The sequence below is a fragment of the Pituophis catenifer genome, unplaced genomic scaffold (assembly GCF_029215685.1).
Source record: "Pituophis catenifer annectens isolate HBS135680 unplaced genomic scaffold, rPitCat1.0.hap2 SCAF_31, whole genome shotgun sequence".
NCBI lineage: Eukaryota > Metazoa > Chordata > Lepidosauria > Squamata > Colubridae > Pituophis > Pituophis catenifer.
The window spans coordinates 185,637-195,034 of record NW_027256911.1 but is presented as its reverse complement, the minus strand read 5'-3'; the positions used below and the strand labels follow the sequence as shown (position 1 = coordinate 195,034).

The 9,398-nt window shown below is 42.2% G+C and overlaps 1 long non-coding RNA gene across 1 annotated transcript; it reads right to left on the bottom strand.

The window, feature by feature from the left end:
• Positions 1-4,083: 4,083 nt before the first annotated feature.
• Positions 4,084-7,711, bottom strand: LOC139326288 (uncharacterized). The gene is made up of 3 exons (XR_011601140.1): positions 7,634-7,711; positions 6,500-6,636; positions 4,084-4,157 (listed from the first exon to the last, which is right to left on the bottom strand). It is a non-coding gene; the product is annotated as an uncharacterized lncRNA (long non-coding RNA).
• Positions 7,712-9,398: the final 1,687 nt, after the last annotated feature.

The following is a 9,398-nucleotide window of genomic DNA, read 5'->3' as shown; positions in this document are numbered from 1 at the left end:
TGGGCAGCATTTTTTCTGACCGCGGAGTCACACGTTTTCTTCCCCAGGCACCAAAAAGGCTCGATTTTTAAAAAGTGGAAGCAACACCATTTTTAGACATGGAATTTCACTCCAAAACTCATCCTGGTGTCCGTTTTTGCATTTATTTAAAAAAAAAATTGGCTTCAAAAAACATTTTAGTTCCTGGGCAGCATTTTCCTGATCGCAGAGTCACGTGTTTTCTTCCCCAGGCACCAAAAAGGCTCAATTTTTACAAAGTGGAAACAACACCATTTTTAGACATGGAATTTCACCCCAAAACTCATCCTGGTATCCGTTTTTGCATTTGGTTTAAATAAACAAATTTGGCTTCAAAAAACATTTTTTTCCTGGGCAGCATTTTCCTGACCGCGGATTCACGCCTTTTCTTCCCCAGGCACCAAAAAGGCTCGATTTTTAAAAAGTGGAAGCAACACCATTTTTACACATGGAATTTCATCCCGAAACTCATCCTGGTGTCCCTTTTTGCATTTATTTTCAAAAAAAAATTTGCTCAAAAAACATTTTGTTTCCTGGGCAGCATTTTCTTCCCCAGTCACCAAAAAGGCTTGATTTTCAAAAAGTAGGGTTGCCAGGTGTCCACTATTTGAGCGGACAGCCCACTTTTTTCACATTATGTTCACTATTTTTTTTCACAAAATAGTGGACTTTTTTTTATTCAAAAGCTTTATGATGAAATGGTACGTAATCTAAAGCTGTACAGTCTAAGAGAATAAGGATAGGAGAATTGCGTTTTGTCTTTTTTTTCATAAGTTAGAATGAGACAAAGATCGAATGCTCATTGCAATAATCACATTTTACACAACAGCGCAAAAAATGGATTAAAGCAGTTATCTTTTGATATCGAAAATGTAGTGCTGAAGGTTTTTGCCGAATTTTCGAATTCTGCGAAGAAACGAGAAGAGTTGAAATTATTGTTTGAGTTTTGCGAGTGAGAATTCCATGAAGTTTTGCGCCATGTTCCAACACGTTAGTTAAGTTTGTTTAAAGCAGTCGAAAGACTTCTTTTAAACTGGATACCTCTAAAATCGTATTTTATTTCTCTTGGATCTGATGAGTGCCATAAGGTTATCTGGAACCTTATTTCGGATCAGAAAAATGAACTCGCAAAGGACGATGAACCAACAATTTCAGAATTGTATTTATATTTCACGCACTTCTTCATGTCAATAATGCAAGACACCCTACTGAAACTGGAAAGCAAGAAAATTCTTGCATGTGATCTTCACATTATCATGTGTAAGCTGCGTGATTCTTTGCAAAAAAAAATACGATGAGCAGTTTTTTGGAATGAAAGTTTTATTTGCCTTACGTAAAAAACATTTGCCTGAGAATGCCGTGCAAAAGTTCAAGAAAGAAGCAGTCAACGTGTATCAAAGAGCCATTGCGTACCTAGAAAAGTGGTATAATTTCACCAATTCCGTATATGAGACGCTAAGTTGTTTCAATCTAATTGATCGCAATAATCCTCCAACTTTAGAAGAAATGACGAACATCTGGTTATTATCACCATGGCGAGAAGAACTTCCATCCAACACTCTCTTCGATGAAATTTCTGCCTTAGAAGAAGTTTATGTTCATCTGCAGGGCGATTCATCCCTTGATAAGTGGACGTACTTTTTCAAGAAAGAGTCAGCTCCGAGTTTACTGAAACTGTTCCAGTATTGTGCATCAATTCCGGTATCAAATGCAAACGTTGAACGAATTTTCAGCGTCATGGGAAATTTGTGGACTGACGAACATAACCAACTGCTTGTATCAGTTCGAAGTGAACTTTGTATATTTTTTAATATTTCTCAACGTTGTACTGAAATTAAAGAATTATTCCTTAAACACAAAGAATTGATCAAAGCTGTGCAGTCAAATAAAAAATACACACGACAGCAAAGTAAAATGTAATTTAATATTTTACATATTATTATAATATATTTGATGTTTTGAATTTTAAGTAAAGTTTTGAAGTGATTATTTTAATACGTGTTAAAATGTTTGTAAGAAAATATATAATTTAATTGTAATTTTTTTTTTAGTACTTAACCCCCCCTGCCACCACCACCCCCCGCTTGTCCGCTATTTTTTGGAAGCAGACCTGGCAACCCCACAGAATTCCCAGCCCCTGGGCGGCCTCGTTAGGGATTCAGGGAAATGTGGTCCAACGCATCTGGGTGCACCTGCTGGCAAAAGGAAGGGTCCCACTAGATATGATCTGGGAAGGGTTGCAGCAAAAAAAGCATCCAGCATCATGAAATGCTGGAATAGGAATTTGGTGTTTTTCGAGTTTTGAAACTTTGCATGGACAAAATCCCGTATTTTAAGGCGGTGTGGAATAAATCACAGGCTCCCCAGCTCTGGAAATTTATCAATTCAATTTAATTCAATTATTAATTCAATTTTAATGAAACAATCAGAGCTGCCACCGGTCCTCTTCCTCTTCTTTACAAGGGTGTGTTTTGCCACCTGGTGGCAAGTTTGAGAACTATTTAGAGCCTTTTTTCTTTTCCAGCCCCAAGTTTGTACATTTGTAGGCATGCTTTTATTTTGCTCACTTCTTCATGTCTTCTCAGCGTGCAGCTGAAATTGATCAGATACAAGCGGATCCTTTTGATGGTTTAATGTAGGAATCACTAAACCGCAATAAATTAAGAGCTGCCAGGCATCTCTGTTAGCCAGCCAGGTGATTTAGACTGTTTATATTCTCTGCGTTATTCATTGACCTGGTCTTGTTTTTTTATCAAAGTGGGGAGTTCAGCTGGCTGTTCAGAGATGGGCCACTTACATCCTTCCGTGTTGCAATCTTTTGTCCCGGGCTTCACAGATCATGTACAAATTCTTGAAATCAATACACATGCCAATATTTCCTCTCACAAACTCCCATCTTCGTTAGAGGGAGAATAGGAATGAATGTACTCCCTTTTCCACGTCACAATGCCTATTTTAAATCAGGCTCTCTCAGCTTGGGTAGCATCACAATACAAAGGATACTTTAAATCCCTGGGTTTTTTAAATCAGAGTGGCAACCTAACCTCATTTGGATTACAATTCTCTACATTTAAGAAGCACATTCCCTTACTCTGCAGAAGGAGATGTGCAACCAGCAGGGGGTACAGCAGATACTTTCCAAGCTAAACAAAATATCACCTGCACCCACCAGCAAAGCCTAAATTCTTTCCATCTTGAATTCATTGATGAATTGCTCACTCCGGGATTTCCACATATCCTAAAACTCCCATGGATGCATACACTGCTGCCTGTTCTCCATTCTAAATCCCAAGGCATAAGGGTGAAACATCTCAATTTCAAGCAGAAACAGGATCACGTTCTAAAGTTTTGGGACTCTGCATTTCCTTAAAGATCTTCTACTTTAGCAGGCTATCATAAGAGAGCTGCTCCCCGATATCCCTTCTGTCCTTGGTGTTTGCCTTGACTAGATGGATGGCCCTACCCCAGGAACTATTTATTTAGGGATGCGAATGCTGATCTTCGTGGCACCAAGGAGCTCAGCGTTTCCCTTTCCAACATTTAAGCCGTGGTAAATTAAGTTTTCAGGATAGCCAGGAGGATCCATCATACACTGGAATCAGGTCAGTCTCCTTCAGCACTAGCCACAAATGTCTGGGGATTATGGGCATTGGAATCCGATGTATCTGGGCGACATCAGATTGTGAGAAGCTAAATCGCCTTTCTAAATGCATGCAATTGAAAACAAGCATCCTAGTTGATGCAACTGAAAGTCAGCTGCTCCCAAATTTAACTGTCGTATACTCTGGGAAACAGGGTGGGAGGTTAGATGGATCCCTGGTATGATCCACAAGTCTCTGCTTGACTCATGACATGCTACTTCTCTACTGCAAAGAATTCCATATATCTCCAGAAACATCCTTCCGTGCGGCATGAAATAATACAGCCCTGGAAAGCTTTGGTACCATGTTCCACTGAGTTTACCTTTTCAAACAATTTACTCTCAGGTCCAGATTTTTAAGTCTGCAAAACATTTTATTTTCCTTATTTAAATACAATACAATAAATACAATAAATATATTCAAACTCACAGCCACATATATAGTTATCTCTTAAAAATACTAAAAAAATACAATTTCAATGAAAAAATACAATTTCATCTGTGAAGTTACGCAGTTACATGCACCAAATGGGGGAAGAGAAAGGGAGGGGCAGAGAGAGAGAGAGAGAGAGAGAGAGAGAAAGAAGAGAACATCAGATTTATTTAATTAAAAAAACACTGAACAATTGAACAAACTAAACAACAAGACATTTCACATTCTGCAAAGCGGGGATTTCCCAATGGACACGAGGAAACATAAGATTGTTCCGGTTGCACCATTTTTTTCTGTCCGCAAAAGGACAGAAAAAAAGATTCATGGGAATGAATATATTAGCAATATCTGGCTTTTATCCCTTCCTTTTTGCTAGGAAGAATCCCAAGGCCTTTCATTTCAGTTCAGTTCAATTCCAAGAAAACAAAAGCAGATCTCATCTGCCTTGTTTTGGTTCTTCTCTGAATATCTCTCGGGCCTTGTCGATATTCTGCTGAAGAATATTCAGAGCCCATGACTCTTAGTGATGCCTGCAGGGAAGTTGGGGGACTCAAGAAAAACATGTGGGAGAGGGGCCAAGTTTGCACAACAAGCTACCTTTGTAGGTCTCAAAAATGTCACTCTTTTCCAAACACAGCAGCGTTAAAGTTTCAAGCATGGGTTTTATTTATGATATTTAACCAAAATGCTTTTTATCACTTGAACCCCCCCAGCCCCTGAAAGGCTACCCACCCTACTCAAATATAATGTTTCCAAGCCTAGGAAGAGCAATCTCCCATTTCTCCCCCACCCGTGCTGAAATTTGGGGTGGATGGGACGGTGCTGGGAGAACTATTTCATCTCAAAATGAAATCAGCTTGTCTGCTTTTTAAATAGACTCCTAAGAGTGTTATATTTTTTCCCCCTTAATTAGTGCTTTGGATCTAGTGGTGGGTTTCAAAATTTTTTACTACGGTACCAGTTCCGTGGGTATGGCTTGGTGGGCGTGGCTTGGTGGGCATGGCAGGGGAATGATACTGCAAAGTCTCCATTTCCATCCCACTCCAGGGGAAGGGTACTGCAAAATCCCCATTTCCTCCTGATCAGCTGGGACAGATGGGGTGGGGCCAGTCAGAGGTGGCATTTACCGGTTCTCCAAACTACTCAAAATTTCCGCTATCGGTTCTCCAGAACTGGTCAGAGCCTGCTGAAACCCCGCTTCTGTTTGGGTGGTATGTTTTTATCACGCTTTGCAAAGCTACTTCGTGTATTTTTACAGTTCAAAACTGGGGTTTTTTTTTTTTTGGCTCCTGTCCTTTGTGGTGGCTCTTAGTAAAATTCAAACCCATCTTTGCAGAGAGGAAAAACAGGTGTGAAAGAGAATCAACAGCTACAAAACTGCATCGTGCAAGGTCTATTTTTCAGAGCGTTGCAACCATCGCCTAGTGGTTACCCCCCCCCCCTACAAAAATGCACATATTGTGCCTTTGTATGTGGCAATGAGCAGCTGTATTAAACAAAAGGCTTGGCTCTTTCCTTTAATTGTCACAACCGCACACTCTAACACAGCATTTCTCAATTTCAGAAACTTTTAAGATGCATGGACTTCAATTGAGAAGAGCCTGTAGTACAGTGGACTAAAGCACTGTTATTAACAACTGCTGCTTGCAATTACTGCAGGTTCGAATCTCCCCAGGCTCAAGGTTGACTCAGCCTTCCATCCTTTCTAAGGTAGGTAAAATAAGGACCCAGTTTGTGGGAGCAATAAGCTGACTTTGTATAAATATACAAAAGGATGAAGGCTATTGCTTAACGCATTGTAAGCCGCCCTGAGTCTCTGGAGAAGGGCGGCATAGAAATTAAAGCAAAAAAAAAAAATTCCCAGAATTCCCCAGCCTGCAAGTTGGGTAGATAGATAGTGGTTAAGGCACCAGGCTTGAAATCAAGAGACTGAAAAGTCTAGTCCCGCCCTAGGCATGAAAGCCAACTGAATGGCATTCTCCCCCCATCCCAAACCTTCTCAGGTTGTTGTGGGGAAAAAGAGGAGGAGGAGGAGGAGGAGGAAGTATTAGGTATGTTTGCCACCTTGAGGTATTTATAAAAATAATAAAGGTAGGATATAAATAAATAAATACACAGACAGGTAAGCAAGCAAGCTCTGCTCTCCGGATGTTGCATTGTTTTTTTTTTTCCTGCAATAACACGTTGAGCCTTGATTGTCTAGCAAGATGATTCCTATTGGGTTAATTCCTATTATATCTGAACTGAATCCAGTAGTTTGCAGAGCTAAAGGGTTTCTTATTAAATCTCACATCTATCAGAAACAGGAGCAGGCCCCACATTCTTTCAGGGGTCAGTATCCAAGACTCAACCCTTGATAGCGGGACAGTCCTATGCCTGAATAATCCCAGCATCACGTCCTTACTTACCAACGGTGCCGGCTTTGGGATGTGGTGTCACTACTGGTGTTCCTTGTCATTGTGACTTGGATGACTTCTTTAGGCTGTCCAGATTTCCTTCTCGTTCTAAACAGCCCCTTCAATCTTCCCCAGAGGGATTGGTCATTCTGGAGGAGAGAGACACACCGTGAGAGAGGATGCAGCCAAAAGGAAATGAAGGCTGGGACACAATTCTTCCCTTAGTCACAAGGACTCATCTCAGAGCAGCCTCCTCCGACTCGGGGAGCTTCAGATCAGCTGTGACTTTGAGTCCCAGAATTCCCAATTGTTAACTGGGAAGCATCAGAACAGGATTCAAATCCATACCATGCCCTGAAACTCAACTGGTGTTGTGACTCCGACCCCCGAGGCCGATTTATCGGAGGGAGAAGGCTCCGAACATGAAGGAGAGGAGTTGGCCAGGGCTCCCTCTCCAGGACCCTCCTCTCTGGCAATGCCTCAGGTGTCTCCTGAAGGAGAAGAGATTGGCCAGGAGCCAGGTATCTCCTCGCAGTCGGACAGTGACGGAGATAAGTCTTGGCTGGATCCACGCCAGCGTCGGAGAGACAGGCGTGCGCAGAAGAGGAGGCGTGCCAGAGATTAGGCTGAGTCACTGGACCACACCCCACAGGGGATAAAAGGGGGTGAGGTGGCCATTCAGACTCTGTGACGGACAAAACTAACTACTAGCGAGTCACATTGTATCTTTGAAACAACGTTATCTGCCTTGGATTTAATACGGACTGGACTTGTCAATTCTTGAACTGTGTGTATCTTGTTTGGGTTTATCTGTCGGAGGAATAACCCCTCCCTCTATGAGTAAAGTTCTTGGCAAGCAGCTACTGGGTTGCTGCCAACCCTCTTATCGAAAGAATTTGTTGTCTGCCAGTTTTATTTAACCCCTGACTATCTGTTTGTGTGCGTGTGTGAGACGTGGACAGAACAACTGGTTGATCTTGAACAAAGCTCTCATTCTCTCCCTCTGTCTCCCTCTATCTCTCTGTTTTACTCTTTCTCTCTCTCTCTGTCTCCCTGCCTCTCTCTCTCTCCCTCCCTTTTATTCTGTCTCTCCAAGGGTGACCAACTTCTATAAATTACAGTTCATTAGCTATAGCTCTTTCTTACTTTCTCCTGTTCTAGGATGCGGATTTGGCACTCCAGTATTTGACATTTATGGTGAATTTCCAGGTTGGCTTTTTGAAGTTTCACCATTTTTTCCATGATTTTGGAGAGGTTCTCCAGGTAGTGTAGACCCGGTCCTGGCATGGAGCGGGATGCCGGCTGTTGTGCCTAGAAAATAAACATCATGCAGAATTCTGGAATCGGCACACACTCCACAAATAATATTTTCTCTGGCCCTCACATAATGTGCGGGAAAACCAGTTAAACTATCCCACTTCTTCAACAGCTCCAGAGATGGGAAACTCACAACCTTATTTGGTAGACTATCGCCCAGTGGTGAAATCCAAATTTTTTTACTACCGGTTCTGTGGGCGTGGTGTGGCTTGGTGGGCGTGGTGTGGCCTGATGGGCGTGGCAGGGGAAGGAGGCTGCAAAATCTCCCTTCCCACCCCACTCCTGGGGGAAGGATACTGCAAAATCTCCCTTCCTTCCCCACTTGTGAGGGAAGGATATTGCAAAATCCCCATTCCCTCCACACTCCTGGGGGAAGGATACTGCAAAATCTCCATTCCCTCCCCAGTCCAGGGAAAGGATACTGCAAAATCCCCATTTCCTCCCCATTCCTGGGGAAAGGATATTGCAAAATCCCCATTCCCTTCCCACTCCTGGGGGAAGGATACTGCAAAATCTCCATTCCCACCCCAGTCCAGGGAAAGGATACTGCAAAATCCTCATTTCCTCCCCACTCCTGGGGAAAGGATATTGCAAAATCCCCATTCCCTCCTCACTCCTGGGGGAAGGATATTGCAAAATCCCCATTCCTTCCCCACTCCTGGGGGAAGGATACTGCAAAATCTCCATTCCCACCCCACTCCTTGGGGAAGGATACTGCAAAATCTCCATTCCCTCCCCACTCCTGGGGGAAGGATACTGCAAAATCTCCATTCCCACCCCACTCTAGGGCCAGCCAGAGGTGGTATTTGCTGGTTCTCCGAACTACTCAAAATTTCCACTACTGGTTCTCCAGAACCTGTCAGAACCATTAAACCAAGTCTAAGTAGCTGCAACTTATACCAGTTATTACTATTACAGCTATCATTTCTGGTCCTAGTTCCTGTGGTAATGGAGAATAATTCTTGTGCACCTTTTCTGGAGTTTCCCTTTCTGTTCTTTCCAACACTCACCTCTTCTTTTGTTTTCTCCTCCTCAAGGATTCTGCCGCCTGAGGTAGCTTGACTGCATCCTCCAGAAGCCTCATCCAGAACCCCTTCAACACTCACTGGATTCACACACTGCAGTAAAACGTGATTTATTGAACAATGGCCTGATTTGCACGATAACCAGCATAGCAATGTAGAAATTGGAGTATAGGCTCTTAAGAAAGTAGCCAAACAGAAGAGATAATAGAATGGAATGGAATGGAATGGAATGGAATGGAATGGAGTGGAGTGGAATGGAATGGAATGGAATGGAATAGAATAGAATAGAATAGAATAGAATAGAATAGAATAGAATAGAATAGAATAGAATAGAATTCTTTATTGGCCAAGTGTGATTGGACACACAAGGAATTTGTCTTGGTGCATATGCTCTCAGTGTACATAAAAGATACATTCGTCAAGAATCCTAAGGTACAACGCTTAATGATAGTCATAGGGAACAAATAAGCAATCAAATCATATTAGGAAACAGTCAATATAAATTGTAAAGATACCAGCAACAAGGTTACAGTCATAAGTGGGAGGAGATGGGTGAAAGGAATGATGAG